Below are 5,320 nucleotides of genomic sequence, written 5' to 3'. Positions count from 1 at the left end.
TATTTCCATGTGAGACATGAAAGGATCTATATTTTGTCCTCAAAGACAATTGTTGTATTTTATTGAAAATTGACGTGGATGTGAGCCATGTCACTTATCTTTATGATACACAAGTTTTAGACAGTTCCAACTCATGTAAAGATATCTACATAATACGATCGAAAAGACTCATAACTAGTAATCCAAATGATTTGAACATTTGATTTTTCAATTAGGGTACATAAATAAGAAACGCATTAAACGCTAGTGTCGACTAGAATTATTGAACCATTTGATTTTCAATCATATGGAATATGCGAATCTTGTCTCCTTTGTAATATAATTTGTACTTCCTTTAGTGGTAAAGGGACACAAGCAAGTGATTGTTGAGACTAATACATGCCGATGTATGTGTTCTAATAAACATCACCGCAAGGGGAATTTATGACTACTTCGTCACTTTTACCAATGATTAAAGTAGATAAGGGTATATTTACTTAATCTAATAAAAGGTGAAGCATTTGAGAGATTTGAGAAATTTCTAAAATGACGTAGAGAACCAATTGAATAAAGTTCTAAGCATTACGACCCAATCGTAGTGGCAAAGATCTAAGTAATAAATTTGATTTATTAAAGATGGATTATGACCTAGCGTCACTACCCATAAGATCAAACTAATATGAGTCGGTTTGAGTTGATGAACTCAATTTTGGGAATTTGCAATCCAAAACGGACAAGTAATTCTAATTGGATGGTCAACCATGAGATACATAGAATAGAGAGTCTATTAAACAGATGACATGGATAAGACTCGTATATTATCTAGCTGCCATGTTAGGATGGCCCATTGAAAGCTAATACATAGTCTAGATAAACTCCTAATACTCCGTTAAATATATATGTTTGTGACTCACAAAGCTATCTCTCATGAATATTGATATATTTCTGAGAGATAGAGTGGGAGTAGATTGAATCGTCACAAACATCTCTTATAGTTGAAATGTTACTTTGTGAAAGTAATTGAATTATAGAGTGGGAGTTGGTATTGAACTATTATCTATGAAGATAGTATGAGAGCATAGTTCAGTGGGAGTTTATCGCACATGTCTTATTGTTCAAAAATATTACTTTGTGAAAGTGATAGTATCATGACCTTGTTACATACGAGCCGAAGCATTACAATCCGAAAATTGTTGCTCATGAGTAGATTTACTTTAAAGTGAGGGTCTCTTTAAAGGGAAATAGAGCTTTAGAGTACACAAATGCATAAGATTTACATAAAGATGTTGATCAAGACAAATTGTGTTAGGAATTGCCGCATTTCATTTTAATGAAGAATGGCAAATAAAAATTTGCTTTTCTAAAATGGGAATTTAGAGAAGGAAGTGTTTCAAACACAAAACCTTAGATTAAGATCTAAGAATCCTAACATATTATGCGTAGCTATCTTAAGTGATCACAAGATGGTCTTAAGCTAGCATTAAAAGATTATACTTTTCGTTCATGTGATTATAGTGAATTGTTTCATTCACATGATTGAAGAATCATGATATACATGAAGTTAAGTGGGAGCTAGAATTGTTTTTCCATGTCTTATATGTTGATGACATATTAATTATTGAGAATAATGTACCAATGCTCTCTTCTGGCAAGAGTGATTGGGAGACTAGGAAAGGGTGCAATATACGTTAGATCACCGAATCTATGTGAGAGTATATTGGCATAGAGTTGAGAGTCTTATGAGGATAAGATCTTTCGTATCTGTTGTAACATCAACAAGGTTGAATGGCTTATTCATGATGATGAAAGTGGAATTACTATGATGGAATCATAGTCGTTCACTGAACCCATTAAGTTGTTGATTACATGAAATCGATTGCTAATGTTTCCGCCATTAGAACGATTATGTATGCCAACAGACGCATGTCTTTGTGATGAAAAATATGCCTAGGGCATAATAAGTCAATAACAAGATAATTCCCATGATATGGTTTGTGAGAGCCTTATAGAACATCCTTGAGATTCTTGAGAAGAATTAGGGAAGGAGTCGTTCACATGTTTGGATGATAAACTAAGTTAGGTGTTGATGGGATACACAAACTTTAGTTTCCAAACCAAAACGGATTTGTTGAAATCCTAGGATGTCTTATTGACAAAGGAGAAAGAAACTAAGAAAGGTGTTTTAAATTTCGCGCATTGCAAATACTACAAAAGGAATCTAAGTAAATTGTGATAAAATGGTCAACATAGGGATTAAGGGTGAATCCCTCAACAAATGACTTTATCACAAGTTATGCGATAACAGTGGGAGCTTCTTTCAAGTTAAAGAGCTCAGGTCTAGTATGAAGTCTAGACATATACTTAGAGAAATTCATGTCATAAGAGATGACATTGAATGAAAGGAAATAGCAATTAATAAAGTTGGAATATATGGATATCGGGTATATCCACTTGCCAAGCTTGTATTGCATTTTAATTAGTGTTAATAATACACTAAAGATTATAGAATATGAAGTAGTAATAGTGTATTGACTATTCATATGTGATAATCACATTTATCGTTTGAGTTTTATTAAAACTCACCTGCTACTTTGTCGTATCCGAATGGGTTGTAGAGACAAATTGGACCCCATTAAAGTGAACTGGATTGACATGGTATTCGCCCCTAGTTACTTATATGAGGTGACGTCTCGAAGTGACTAGAGTGTGATGCGATTGATGGCAAGTTCAAGTGTCATAGAGTCATATGGGATGACTAGTCGATCACATAGGCGGATGTGTATGGGACAATGTCGGGCAAAGATGACCGCTTATAGAGTTCGGTAATTCATAAAGCCTGGTCGTGGCAAGAGCTACTATAGTATTCTTATGAGTCAATTCTTTTGACTAGAGACTATTCGCCCAAGTTGGCACAAGTTCTGATTAGCTTTGATTTATACTCTACGATTTCTTAAACGAGGTCAAACTGGGTATATTTTGGGTTATGATGGATGTGGTGAACGAAGGGAATAGGGCGATAGGAATTGTCCACCCCTTGTCGGGTTGTTTGAAATCTCAAGGCCACTCGAGGAGTAGTTAACCGGAAATGCGTGGCCACGCTCGGAAGGTATCTATGGTAGATAATTCCGGTCGACGTTAATCTCCGGATCGAGAAAACCACTCAAGATATGATCAAATGTAAGTACGACCTGCAAGACACCTTGCATTGAGTGGGAGATTGTAATAGGACAAGAGAATTGGTGACGCACACTTGTCGAGGACAAGTGGGAGATTGTTGGGAAATGTGTCCTCAACAATAGTGCGTTCACATGATTTAAATATCATTATTAAATCTCATATAAAGAATACGTGAGGGATGATTATTTATAAAGTCGACTGACCGTCATTAATCGGTAATGATTGGTCGACTAGAGTTTGACATTACGTCGTGTGTGACGGTGGTGGTCGATTGATCCCTTAAGGTCACACCTAAAGGACAATTCCCTTAATGGATAAATTGATTAATTGTATGACGATACGAGGTAATCAATTCCTTAAAAGTGAACAATTTACTTGTGAGAGAGAATATTAATATCTTATTATAATGGGATTAAATAAGATTTATTTTAGTAATAAAAATGCTTTATTACTAAAATTGCTTATTGTTTGAGAAACAATAGAGATAAGAATGAATGGTTGATTATAATTACAAGATGTTGTGAATTATAATTTTATGACCCATTTTATTTATGTGATCAAGTATCACTAGTCAATTTATTGTATGTAATTTAATTAATTTGTAAAATGATATTTATGGGATAAATATGCATTAAATTAATTAATAACATGTAAAATACTACATGTGACATATTGTGTGACAAATGACAAATTGACAAAAATAAAATGGTAGTCCATTTTATGGAGAATGGACCGAAATGGTGAGTGTCCAAATGGGTTGTGATTATTTTATATTATGTGATAATATATTATAAAATTGCACCTAGTTTTTTGTTGCTTAGAATACCTATATTTTGGTAAGTGAAAAAGCTTAAAAGTAGATTCCTTTTGGCTCTTTCTTTTGGCCAAAAAAAACCGTGAGGCATGCTAGATAGGCATGACCTCTTTTGTTCTCAAAAAAGCAACTCATTCATTTCATTGATAATCTCATGCAAAAACTCTCCTACTTCTCTCTACCATTCTCCAACAAGTTTTGGAGATTTACATGTAATTGTTCATCATTTCTAATATCAAAATATCATTACTAGTGTAGTAGTAATAACAATATTAGAATCATTTTAAGGATACTAGTATAATAATCTAGTTAATTAGTATACTAGTTTAAGGGTAAGTCTTGGGTGCAATCTAAGGAGGATTTCTATACTTGGGATCTTGGAAGATCATCCATCATTATAAGCTCAAGAACAAGTGAAGGAAGGTGACCTTACTTGTGCCCAAAATTTCGAACCACCTACAATGTAAGGAACATTGTTTTTCTCATAAATCTTTCATTTTGTTATGCATGCACTAGATCTAAAGAACAAATAATTAACAAGTTAATTAGTTCTCTATTAGAGGAGTCTAATAATAGGTATATGAACCTAACAACTCCCACACCACAACATTTAACCGGAAATTTTATTGCCAAATCCGCATTTATCCAATTAGTCGAAAGAAGCCAATTTGGGGGGATGCCTAGTGAAGACCCTCACTCTCACATGGAGACTTTTTGCGATTATTGTGATGCGATTTCTCAATTCGGTGTAACTCAAGACCAAATTCGATCGGTCTTATTTCCTTTTTCTCTAATTGGCACCGCAAAACAATGGTTTAAAGGCCTTGATAAGGCTACTCTCGGAATTGATTCTTGGAAGAAATTGGCTCTAGCTTTCTACAAAAAGTTCTATCCACCGGAAAAGACTAACATGCTAAGAGCTCAAATTACGGGCTTTAAGCAAAGAGATGAAGAATCTTTGTATGAAGCTTGGGAGCGATTCAAGGGAATTTGTCGCTCATGTCCTCATCATGGACTTAGCGAGTGGTTCTTGGTACAACAATTTTGGAATGGTCTTTATGAAGACTCAAGAAAAATTCTCAACATGGGATCAAATGGAATGTTCACCGAAGTTGACGACAATCAAACTTGGAACAAAATTGAGGAAATGGCGGTCCATAATTCACAATATAGTAGACCTCGCAAGGCTACTAGAGGAGGAAAGCATGAAGTGGACTCTATTACTCAATTGGGTGCTCAACTTAGTGCTCACATTGATACCATCAATTTGAAGTTCGAAAAGGCTATGGCTAGACTTGAAGAAGCCTCAAAATCACCAAAGCAACATGTTAATGCCATGACGGCATCTTC

At 34.7% G+C, this 5,320-nt stretch overlaps 1 non-coding gene across 1 annotated transcript; it reads right to left on the bottom strand.

Moving 5' to 3' along the window:
• Positions 1-4,880: 4,880 nt before the first annotated feature.
• On the bottom strand, positions 4,881-4,987 carry LOC141604396 (small nucleolar RNA R71). Its single transcript, XR_012526097.1, has one exon. It is a non-coding gene; the product is annotated as a small nucleolar RNA R71 (small nucleolar RNA).
• Between the last annotated feature and the right edge of the window lie 333 nt (positions 4,988-5,320).

Source organism: Silene latifolia, chromosome 9 (genome assembly GCF_048544455.1).
Source record: "Silene latifolia isolate original U9 population chromosome 9, ASM4854445v1, whole genome shotgun sequence".
Taxonomy (NCBI): Eukaryota; Viridiplantae; Streptophyta; class Magnoliopsida; order Caryophyllales; family Caryophyllaceae; genus Silene; species Silene latifolia.
The sequence above is the reverse complement of the archived record's forward strand: the minus strand, read 5'-3'. Positions and strand labels throughout refer to the sequence as shown.